Genomic DNA, 12,569 nt, shown 5'->3' on the forward strand with positions numbered 1-12,569 from the left:
AAAGTGGCTGCTATATTAGAGTATGCACAACTCTTACCAGCACAATACCGATTTTAGTGTTAATAATGAGCTCAAACATTCTGTAGCTTCTCGTGTGTTTTCCTTGAAATCGCACTCCCAGAGGCTTTTAGATCTAAGATGGCATTTTTCACAAGGAAAAAAAAAAAAAAGTTTTCATGTTGAAAACAAATTGATAACATCACCTGAGTGCTTTCTAATGACTCTGAAACTGGAGGACAAAGTCATAGTGTGCACTTAGTCACCTTTTCTCTAAAGGAAACTCTTTGCCTCTCTTCTGCTTCTCCATAGGTTTATAACTTTTAAACTCATTGGCCAATTACAATGGAAGCTCGCAAGAAAGAAGAGCAGAAGTCTCACAAATTATTATATTGATACAAATTTCATGAAGCTAAGCAGATGGAAGTCAGTAACCTGCTAGAAAAATTCAACCCAAATACAAGACTCTGATAAGGGCTTGTACTAGACACCAAAAATCCTATTCTGGCAAGCTTGATCAGTGCAGCTGGGGAAAAGGCTCCACTGATGTCTGTGTTAATCTGCCCCAAGATACAAAATTTTATTCGGTCTTGAAATGGTATGGTCCAGGAAACAATGTGTGCTGTTGTTTTGCAAGGCTTGTGGGTTTTCCTTTTTTTTTTTTTTTTTTAATTAGATGGAGGTTTTTAAGCAAATCTCATTGTATTTCTGGGAATTGTGAATGTTTAGGTTTGGAGTGTTATCTGATCAAAATCACAAAATTTCAATCTACCAAGGTTACTGTCCCACCAGCTTTGCAGGAAATATGCCTGCAATTAGAATTAATTTACCAAGTAAATCACCTCTGCAGCAAGCAGAGGTTTTGCAGCGATGGGGCATCCATCTCAAACAAAATGCAGCCATACAGTCATCATAACATGATGCAGGTTTTGAGAGAAAAATATTTACCAAGGAGAAGGGAAATTGTAGCACTTCTCTGAGCTAAAAGAAATGTATGTAAATAAAGATAGCCTCTGCTTCCATAACCCAATTATAATATTGATGTGCGTGATCTGAAAATTACATGCTGTGAAAATAACATACCGTTACAGATAGGCATCTGACTGGCTCTCCTTGATTTCAGACACATGTAGGATAATTACATGCTCCAGCATCTTAATTTGAATTGTTCCAGAAAAAAAAGCCTTTATTTCTATAAAGCTGTTTTAATCCTAGGGCACTGAATAAATGAAGCCTGTGTGGGGGAGATAGCAGCAGCTCCACCGCGTGAAAGTGGACACGCAGAAGTACTGGGACCTGTTCTGGTGCCTCAAAGCAGGGTCCAAGAAGCAGTCAGAGCCTGGCCTGTTTCTGCATGCAGCAGGGAGCAGCAATCTGTACTGGTAGAAGGTATGTGGGGAAGATTTGGGGAAGAACAGTCTATATCATGTCCAATGCCAACTTACAAGGTGAAAACACGGTGATAGAAGGCAAAAGCGTGGCTCTTGCTAGAGCATCTATGAGAGAACCTGTATGAGTTCAGTCAGAGGAGCATCACTAGGAAGCTTTTGTGGGTTTGAACACACTGACAGCCTGTGCACCCATAGGTAAACATCAGGCCCAGTTGCAATGGGTGAGTTTCTATGGAAAAAAAAAAAAGCAGCAACAATAAACACTACTAAAATTATAAAAGAATTACAGCATTTATAATATAAAATTATAAAAAAAATGTAAACATTATAAACTAACTCTATTTCTAACTAATTGCTATTATCAGTTCTCTGGTTTGGGGGCAAGGGAAAGCTTTCCTTTCAGATTTCTTTCAGATACAGGTCAAATACTGGTTTTACTTTGTTAAAACATTTTTCTAGTGGAAAGCAGGAATAGTTGCAAACATCCCTGAACAAAGCAACCTGACAATTAAATCGTGTAAATAACAGGATTTCTTGTTTCCAGTGCATTCGTTAGCTGCCTGCAGCCCCATGGAGGGGCCGGCTCTCTGTTACCAGTTTTCTGGCAACCGATACCTTGAAGACTGCCACTGTTTGGACAGATTTTGTTGAAGCTGAGCACTGAGCTCAAAATTTGGTGAGGAAAATAAATAAGCCAGTTTTCCACGGAATGTATTTACATTACCTTTATTTCTTTAGGATAAGGGGCTAAAAATGAAGCAATAGTAATATACTGTCATTATCACTTCTGTGCACGCCTACTCGGACACCCAGACAATGGAGGAAGTGAGGATTAAACCAGAATACTGTCACCCAGAATTATGGGAATATTCTGATTTTTATCAAAGCCTGGGACTTATATGGGAATTCAGTCTGTCAGGCTGTATTTCATAGAATCATGGAATTGTTTAGGTTGGAAAAGACCTTTAACATCATCAAGTCCAATCATTTACCTAGCACTGCCAAATCCACCACTAAACCATGTCCCCAGGTGCCATGTCTATGCATCTTAAATATTTTGAGGGATGGCGATTCGACCACCTCCCCGGGCAGCCTGTTCCAGTGCTTGACCAGCCTTTTGGTGAAGATGTTTTCCCCAATACCAATGTAAACCTCCCCTGGTGCAACTGGAGGCCATTTCCTCTTGCCCTATCACTTGTTACTTGGGAGAAGAGACTGATTGCCACCTCGCTACAGCCTCCCCTCAGGCAGCTGTAGAGAGCGATAAGGCCTCCCCTGAGCCTCCTTTTTGCAGGCTGAACACCCCCAGCTCCCTCAGCTGCTCAGCATGAGACATGTTCTCCAGCCCCTTCACCAGCTTTGTGGCTCTGTGGACACGCTGCAGCAGCTCAGTGTCTGCCCTGCAGTGAGGGGCCCAAAGCTGAGCACAGGATTCGGGGGGCAGCCTCACCGGTGCTGAGCGCAGGGGGCTGGTCACTTCTCTAGTCCTGGCCACACTTTTTCTGACACAAGCCAGGAGGCTACTGGCCTTCTTGGCCACCTGGGCACGCTGCTGGCTCGTACTCAGCTGGCTGTCGCCCAGTACTCCCAGGTGCTTTTCTGTGGGGCAGCTTTCCTTCCAGCCGCTCTTCCCCAGGACTGTAGGCTGCGTGGGGTTGCTGTGACCCAAGGGCAGGACCCAGCTCTCAGCCTTGCTGAACCTCATACACTTGGCCTTGGCCCATCGATCCAGCCTGTCCAGATCCCTCTGTAGAGCCTTCCTGCCCTCCAGCAGATCAACACTCCCACCCAAGTTGGTGTTGCCTGCAAACTTACTCGATCCCTTTGTCCAGATCATGGATAAAGAGATCAAACAGGACTGGCCCCAGTACTGAGCCCTGGGGAGCACCACTTGTGCCCAGCTGCCAGCTGGAGGTAACTTCATTCACCACTGCTCTTTGGGCTTGGCCATCTAAACCATTTTTTACGCAGCAAAGCATACACCTGTCCAAGCCATGAGCAGCCAGTTTCTCTTCCGTATAGTCCAAGAACCTTCTAGAGTGTTTCCTCTCTGCTGTACTGTATTTCCAGCAGACATCTGGAAAGTTCAAGTCCCCCACAAGAACAGGGGCTAGCAATTGTGAGACTTATCCCAGTTGCTTATAGATTTTTTTTACTTGGCTCCTCATCCCGGCTGGGTGGTCTATAACAGACTCCCACCATAATATCTGCCTTGTTTGCCTTCCCCCTGATTCTTACCCATAAACAGTCAACCCTATTGTCACCATCATTAAGCTATAGACAATCAAAACTATCCAACATATAGGGCTACCCACTGCCTCTCCTTCCTTGCTTATCCCTTTCGGTCTCAGTGGTTTCAACTTGCCAGCTTGCTATGGCCAAAGAAGTTTTTTTAAATGAAAGAATAAGAAAATTAGTTTGTGCTATTACTATCAGACATCACAGTAAAGCTACCCACTGCAAAAGTATCTTCTGTAGGCTTCTCCAGTTTTTGTGGTAGTTTTGCAGGCAGCTTTATATAGGCATATCTGAGCTACTGTTTTATTTGCAAACTGTATCTGTATAGGTAGGGTAGGTAGGTGGGGTAGGGTAGGACTGTGTATTTTCTGACTATGGCCAAGAAAACCTCAGGAAATTAAATGTGTTAACCTGACGTTTTCTGAACGTTGTTGATATTGCCATATCATACCTTTTGGTGAACAAGCTGAAAGTTCATTGTGTCCCCTGAGTTTTTCTAAAGGTCTTGTAAAGCACCACCTTTCTCTTCCAGTGGAGACTGGCTGTGAAGTTAATATATGACAAATTTGGGAATGACTCATCAGCTGTTTGTTATTGTGCATGTATTGTATATTCATTACCATCGGCATACAAGGAGTTTCCAGATCTAGCATGCAGTTGTAAGTCAAGCTGATATTTTGAAACGAGGGAGCTTTGTGGGGAAAATGAGTGTGCTGGTGGTACTGTGTTCTGAAGAAAGGCAGATTCTTCCAGTAGCTCAGGAGAGAAGCTGCCGCATAATAAGTTGCTGCTGTTTGAACTCGGGAGAAAAAAGTATCCTAAGAACCTAATAAGAATATTCAATCCACTGCTTTTATAGACAGGCCTCACTCAGTAGGAGTGTTCCAGCCTTAAATGTGCAGGTTCAGCTCAGTTATTTGAAAAATTCAATTGTAATTCAAATTAAAATAATAATTTGAATAAATAACTCAAATCTGCTTCCCAATCAAGCACTAAGGCAGGACTTCCAGCTACCTGAACTGTAGGATGTGTCTTTCCATCTCCTCTGACTATTTTACTTCTTATGTGGGAAACCACTTGATAGTAAACATATCTGTGACAGTTGGGTTGGTTTACATTAAAGCAGAGGTCAGGTAGGAGGACCTTATGGCAGGAGGGGAAGACCTCCTTCCCTTGGAGAGTAACAGGACTTGCTCAAGAGTGAGCAGGAAAATGGGAGATTGCTGCAAGGTGCAGGTAGCAGCAGGGCCAGTTTTGTAAGGGATAGGTGAAATTTCCCATTGACAGGTGGGAATCACGTATATTTTTGTTGCCGCTTGGAATATTATGGAGGTGGCTGGAAAGGCAAGCTGCCTGCGCAGCTGCAGTGGGTGGGGAGTGGCAGTCCAGAGGGTCCTGGGCAAAAAACTCGTGCACCAAGGTGCAGGATGAGTCCCCTGCTTTCTGATGTGTTGCCTTATCTTGGAATGTAACTGATATTTCCTGCTTTCTGTCTCCCAAGGAAATGTGCTGTGATCAAGGTAGGACTCAAATGCTGAAGTCCTTTTTGAACTCAATCCTCTTTGAACTGTGTGATCTCTAATGAAAGTTTAGAGAGGAAAACGGCTTATCTTTTCCTTCTTGCTGGATGGATGCCCTTATTTTGTTTCAGATCATTCAGCATTATTTTTGCTAGGGAAATGTTATTTATTCAGCTTTCAAATGTTTGGTCATCTTATTAATTTTTCATATGCAAAGGCTTTGAATATTTCTCTTTGAAATACCATAACTAACCTCCTTTTTTTCTCAGGGCAATGTATTTGGCTCTCCAGTTATGACCTCCCCAAAGTTGCCTAGAAAAATAGGCAGGGACAAATTCTCCAGCTCATAGACATCAGGTGGGACTGCTACAATTTATGAAGTTCCCATTACAGATACTGAAAGGGGTGAACATGAAAGATGTGTGCCTGGGAGAGCACCCAAGACCACAGTGGTCAGAGGGGAAAACCAAGTGGCCGCCTTCTCTGTGTCTTGTCTTGCTGTCCTTGCAAATCTGCCCTCAGCAGAGCTGCTCAAAATTGAAAATAATCTGCTTGAACCCATGGAGTTGCAGAGATGGTAACATAAGGAAAGTGGATCTCCTCCCTTGGCTGAGGATGAACTGTCTCTGCTGTCGCTTTAGTATGGTTATTGTTTTGTTTCCTACTGTTATTGCTTTATCCTCTGGTGTTGCCTTAAAAGGCACAGGCGTTTTGATCTTTAGGGCAAATTCTCTGTGATGCTGAAATAAACTAAACGTAGAGGATTTACCTTGTTTCTTGTACACAGTATTTTTCTTCTTTTACTTCAGGCTTGCTTCCAGTTTTTTTTCCTGTATGAAGAATGTAGAAACAGCACCAGCATGGACTTGCTGTCCTTGCTTTCCACCAGACCATGTACGACTCCGTCCTTACGACCTTTTTTTGCTGAATTTACCCTTTCCAACTTCTCTAGCCTTTATTTAATATTCATCCTTAATTATTCTTTTTTCTTATTTGTCCTCTAACAGAATAATTTTATTTCACTCAACACCCTCCATTACACTGCTGTTTTCTGAGTTTCATATCCTCCTTTTTGAGTTCAGATCTGCTGGCTGCAGGCTCCAGCTGCCTCATATAGTAAATAAATGAAGGTTCTTTCTCGTTATATGGTATGAATTGCCATTTCTTTCACTCCCCATAACCTGCTCCTCCAGGCAATTCATTTCACACATCTTTACATTTGGAAGCTGGGAACTGTATTATAGATCAGCGCTTATTTATTGACTTGTGTCCTGTTATTATTTTGATAGACGTGTTTTGGTGTATGGCACACCCACCTCAGGTATTTGCTCTTCCCAGTTTATTACTTCTGTGTGGTGTTTCTCTTCACTGTTTTACAGCACTCCTCTCCAGGTGGTGGGTGAGCTGCAAGTGCAGGGGAAACCATGCCTTGTGCAAAGCAATAGCATGTTGGTGGTTGATGTTAAAGCAGCAGATACCAAGGGCATATTTGTACAAGAGCAGGATGACTAATAAACTTTTTAAAAGTGCCCGTGTGACTTAATATACCAGCTCATGTCAGTGTTCGAAGATATTTGGAAGCCTGAAGTCCCCTGACTTTCAACTGTTAGTAACATGTATGTGCCTTTGGTGCTTGTACTTGATTATTCTTGAAAATTAAGCAAGATCAAAGACTCGTGATCCACATTTGAAAAACCTAATGTGAGCCTGAAAATATGCCCTGATTTTTCGCCACATCAGCACAGAATCAGAAGAAATGGTGACAAAGCAGCAGGTCTAAGGGCCTAAGTAGACAGTGCTGAGCGAGTCCAAGCTGGCCAGTTGTTTTTGGTGTGACACATTGCAGTAGGTATTGCTAGCCCTAAAAAGAAATCCCTTGGTATTTTGTGGGGTTTTCTGTTTTGTTTTGTTTTTAAATGCTGGTTCCCAAGCTCTCCTGCGTAAGTGCAGTTCTGTGGAGCAGGGTGTGCTTTCCTTATGTGCAATGAAGGAGAAGTGAGTGTGCAAATATCCTCTTCTGAGGCTCCAACACACCGCAAAAACATGCTTTTGTCACTGTGTTAGAATTTATAGTTAATATTTGCAAATTCTGGCAATGTACCAGTGAATTTAATACCATCTCACCACAACAGAAATTTTGTATGCAGACACAAACTTTGCTAGGATATAATTGGTACCTATAGCTCTACCTTCAAAATACTGCATTCAAATACATTCTCACGGAAAAAGAAACTGATGAATCTTCAATACCAGGAGAGTCTGAGACCATCAACAGACTTTCAATGAGTATCAGGCTGCATTTCTTCTCTTGCAGTGCTGCTAAAACATGGCCTTGCCCAGAGGGGCACTCGGGAGCAAATACATCCATTTAGAAAAATGAGTTTGTGGTACCAGTGGAGCAAAGTATAGAAAAAAGAAAAAAAATTGGTGCTTAAAACCCCTGTTGTGTATTCAGAAAACAGACTGAAGGAGGTAGGCAATGATACAGCACGGGAAAAATAGGCATTCAAAACTGAGCACTGGGCGTGTGCTGGAGCCTATTTCTTAGAGGGGCCTGTAGTTTCAAAGCTGTGTGAAGGGATCAGGAGGGCAGGGGTAGAAATATTAACCGGTAAGTGGTTCCAGAAGGGCTACATTATTCTTACATGACATATCAGTGAATGGCACTTAACTATGCATTAGCACATGGGCAAAAATATTAAGTCTATATTTATGAGAAATACTAAGTCTGTGTTTATCACCTTGCAGCCAAAGAGCTCAGGTGCTACGGCAATATAAATGAACGCATATGTGAGGTATAGCACTTGTGGCCCGGTGCAGTACTTTCCACGCTTTTCTAGTGAATTGTCTAGCTCTGGAAAGATATGGTTGACATAAACTTGATTCTTTGATTTTTAAGGCTTAATTTTAAAATTAAGCTGTAATTTTAGTTTTTCTAATAATTTTAAATAGCTTTTACATTGTATTTCATCTCACTGTATCTTGCTGTTTTGTGGGGCTTTGAGGTGTTCAATTTGTACACACGCTTGGAATTGGAGAAAACATTGGAAAAAATCCCCAGTGCAGAAATGTTTTGCTTTTTGAGGTTCTCCCTCTCTCCAGACTACCATACGCACTTCAGCATCTTCTTTTGGCTTTCCAGATACTGAGACATTCTTGCAATTAATTTTGTACATTTCTTTACAGCCTTTCTTTTTTGCAACCAAACCATACAGTTGTCTGGTAGCTTGGTTAGACACTCTGGAGTGACCAAGTAAATCAGCTCACAAAGGGTGCTGCGTTACCTACAGCTACATACAGAGCTGTTCTCAGAAAGTGTCCGTGTGAAGCTGGTCTGTCTAGACAGCAAACACGCCTTGAATCTCAGTAAATTATACCATCATCCACAGCAAAATAATCTTGAATTATTTGCTGCTCTTTTATGAATTCAGATGTCATTCCTATTTTAATTCACATATTCCCAGCTAACATTTAATTAAGACAGGTATTCTGGGGTAGCTGTTTTTAATTTTCTTCTAGCTGTGCTTCCATTTCTGTTGTTGCTTCACTGCTGATTTTACTTTAACAATTGGTTGGAAAGGTTTATTCTTCCTTTAATGTTAGTCTTTAAATACTTGCTCGCAATAGGGGCTCTCAAATGCTTATTATACTGGACTACGTGATGAGAAACAGTCCGCACTGCCGGATCTGGTAGATGATCTCCTCCTGCTATATATATTTCCACACAGACACATATGCTTTCAATATTTTTGCTACCTGTCTTTCTTTACATTATCATTTTTGCAATTATTTATTTCATTGCAAACTACCAGATACCACAGGAGCCACACAAAGTAGCCATCAAGAAAAGGTTGTTTCCTTCATAGCTGTATCAAATGGTCACGGTCTTTGGCACAGTAAGTTACTGAACAGTGCTACTTTTGTTCCTGTGAATATGGAGTAGGAATGGATTTAGGCACATGGAAGCTGTATTATTAACCTGCTGTGTAATCGTAGTCCAGCAATTTCCCATTGGCAAATTTAATGTGCATCATGCTGACTAAGATACAAATTGGAAAGTATGAACAGAAGCAACACCAGGGAATAGTTACCTTGGAACTAGTTAAAAAGCAAAGAAAAGTAACAATGGGTGCCGTGACTAAGACTAAGGTAACATTGTTCGCTTGTGATAATGTCGAGTATTTTTTCATTTTGTCTTCATCAGAATGACATCTACCATAATTTATTATGAATACCCACAACAAAGTTGGATGAAGAAGCAACTGAATCTCATTAAGGTATTTTTTTCTATCAAACCACTTGGTTTAATAACGTGCATTTAAACCACCCTCAGTTTAGGGCTAAAATTGCCCCAATCCTTACAAAGCACAAGTGAGCCTTCATGCCCTTTCCCCCAGGGAGGACAAAGGGCCTTAAACGGTGCTGAGCACCAGTTAATGGCGTTCCATCTCAAGGTCAGGGATTCATCCTGGTTTGCGGTGGTTCAGTGAGGGGAAGATCTATCGGGCTGTGACACTGCAATACTTAGCAGAACTAGAAAAAAACTCCATCTGTATAGACGACACGTTTCCAAAACTTAGTTACAATATCTTTGTTTTTAACAGAATTTGGGTTAGGAAGAGGAAGACCTTTGTTAAGTACTGTTGTCTTGGCATTTTTTGAGCCTGTTCCCTTCACTGTGATGTCTCAGATGGTAAATTCAAAGTCAAAAATGTCATTTTATATTAAAACCTTGATCAGCCAACAGTCCAAACTCTTCCCTGGGGTGACTTTCATAGTGTTATGCCAGGAACAAATTTGATTATTCTGGAGAAAGGACAAAACCCCCCAAAGGTCTGAGGCCTGTTACCTCAGTGTTATACTCATTTGCAACTATTTCGAGATCTGCCCTTCCTTAACAGTGGTTTGGAAAACTCGGACCTGGAATGATGGTGACAGCTCCCTGCTCTGAGAAGGTCTTTGTCTTTTGGATGGCCAGTTCAAATTCTTTTTCCCTGGCCGTGAGGTCACCTAATGAAAGTTAAAAGCACTATTTCCACCTTAGTCCTCATAGCGCTGCATGGATGTGAGCTTTTCCCATTCTTTAGTTTGAAAAATTGATAGCTTTGACATCTGAGTCTGAATTATACTAACTGGTAACGATTCAGCAATCTTGTTACTAATGCTCAGATCATTCACAGAAATGTCAATACCAGCTCTGTGACTTGCCCTTCAGAACAGTAAAAAAATGTTCTGAATAAATAAAACCCCAATAGCCCCACACCTAAACCTTTACACACTTTAACAGCCAAACCAGAGCTGTCACGGTGTGTTTCTTGCATGCTTTGTGTGCTCAAACCTGACTGCAGCAGAAACATGGCACTTGACTTTTTGCTGTTTCATGCTTAGATCTATAAAGTTGCCAGGTTGTCTGGAGAGGAAGCCAGGAAGCTGTTTGCAGAGATGGAGTGGCCAGAGGCAGCCAGAATGGGAGATGAGGACTGAGGAATATTTATGAATACTTGAGAATATTCTCGTCTGAGTCTGGGTTCTTTTCCATTCCCATCATCAATTGAAAAGAGCCTGGAGCTAGTGGTTTGTAGTGAGACAGTCGTTAGAAAACAGAAAATGTAAGCAGTAGGGGAGAAATGTAAAGCAAAAGATTTTGTTTGATGCTCATGAAATATTGGAATAAATTCCACTGCATTGTGTCTACGTGCTTAGGAAAATATAAATAGCATACGGTCGTACCAGTCAGCCCTCGCTATTCTGATGGGGGACAAGGAATGGAGTGGAGTGGGAGATACTTCAAGCGCATCACCAAAGATGTGCTCTACAAGTGATAACCTTCTTATTAAAGCAAATATCAATCTGTATGTACCATAACAATGAAGGGGAACTGCAAAACAATCTTCATTTCTCAAACAAATTTTATCTCCTTCAGATTTTATTAGTGGGTGGATTGCTCCAAGTGTAAAGGATTGCCTGCCCTGCAAATAGGAAGGCACTTATCTCGTAGCTGAGGCTGTAGTAAACACCAAAGAGACCCAGGAACTTGCTTTTTGGGATCGTTAAAGAATGTATCTGCCACCACGAATGAACCAAATGGTTGGAAAATTCCTATCCCAGTTCCTACAGGGATGTAGTTTGAGTAAGCTTGATCTTTTTGACACAAATCTTGGAACTATCCAGTATGAACAGACCTCAGGGTGTTACCAAGACCTGGGGAGGCTTGGTAGCAGTGTCATCCTGACAGACATTCGTCTAGCCTGTTAAAACTTCACAGCTCTCTGTCTCAGTGATTCACTGTTGTTACAATTAAAAAGTTTTTTTTCCTAATATCTCCCTTGAATTTTTTCAGTTTCAGTCTATTACCTTTCAGCCTCTGGGCTGACGAGTGCTCATGCCTACTACACACCGCTGTTGGGCAGACTGGAGTGGCTGCCCCTGAATTGTGGTAGTCTTCCCTTTGACTAAAGCATGTGATCAAGACAGTGAGGAATTAGCCTCTAAGTTGCAGAGTAAAATGCTTTAAACTCTTTTCGAAGTACACGTAGGGAAAAGGAAATATTTTAAACAAGATAAGCTGTTAAGTGTTATTTAAATGATCTCAGGAAAATCCATGGCTTCTGTAAAGAAGAATGAAAGCTCCAGCACAGTTAAATACAAGCGCTGGTGAACGTTGCAAGAGTGAGTATCACTTACTGTAAATATTATAGCTTCTTCTAACAGCACGAGATGGTTTATGTGTCTTTCATCCCTGCAGATGTACTTTAACACGTTAAAAGGTCAAATTTGCTTTTTTGTTTGTCATTATGTAGATCCTTGCAGTTGTTTTGTAAATGCAACGATCTAAATAATTCATAAGAGCGGAGACGCCAGCTGTCGGTGCCACAACCAGGTAAGTCCTAATTCATGACCATCTCTGTCTTGAAGACCACAAAAGATGTAGCTGTGCACTAACTATGCCAAATTGTGGTATGTTGCTGGAGGCTTGTTTGAATTTCAGGGTAAATCTGGCAGTTGCAGACAAGAATAAAATAGGCAGAGAGAAAATATTGATCAAAGGGAATTTTCCCCTTGACATAACTTGGAAAGTGCACCTTAGGTGCTTAATTAGGATCAAACCAGGCAGAAACTATATTGGAAAAAAAATTGACAGTATATCTAAAAATAGAAAGACCATGCCTCTTGTAGGAGCAAGTGTGGGGATGTCAGGCATAGCAAAAATCAATCCTGTAATAAGATAGACTGATGGCATATCAGAATAGCTGCAGTTACTCTCTGCCTCACGTGGAACCTGACAGTCAGCACGTATCTGTGTCAGCCATTCCCCAAGTTACAAACATTTTTGGCTGAAGTGACTGTATTTTTGAGGAGGAGCTTGGCCTCCTCCTGAGCCAGGATGTTAAAGCAGCTGGGAGTCACCCCCTGTCCCAGTATT

General features: G+C 41.6%; 1 long non-coding RNA gene across 2 annotated transcripts in view; it reads left to right on the forward strand.

The window, feature by feature from the left end:
- Positions 1–9,182: 9,182 nt before the first annotated feature.
- Positions 9,183–12,569, forward strand: part of LOC121096377 — a 50,320-nt gene continuing 46,933 nt past the window's right edge. For both annotated transcript variants that reach the window (XR_005830468.1, XR_005830469.1), the window contains exons 1-2: positions 9,183–9,423; positions 11,947–12,026. This is a non-coding gene — a long non-coding RNA (uncharacterized LOC121096377). The remainder of the gene's footprint in view (positions 9,424–11,946; positions 12,027–12,569) is intronic.

This window comes from Falco naumanni, chromosome 12 (genome assembly GCF_017639655.2).
Source record: "Falco naumanni isolate bFalNau1 chromosome 12, bFalNau1.pat, whole genome shotgun sequence".
Taxonomy (NCBI): Eukaryota; Metazoa; Chordata; class Aves; order Falconiformes; family Falconidae; genus Falco; species Falco naumanni.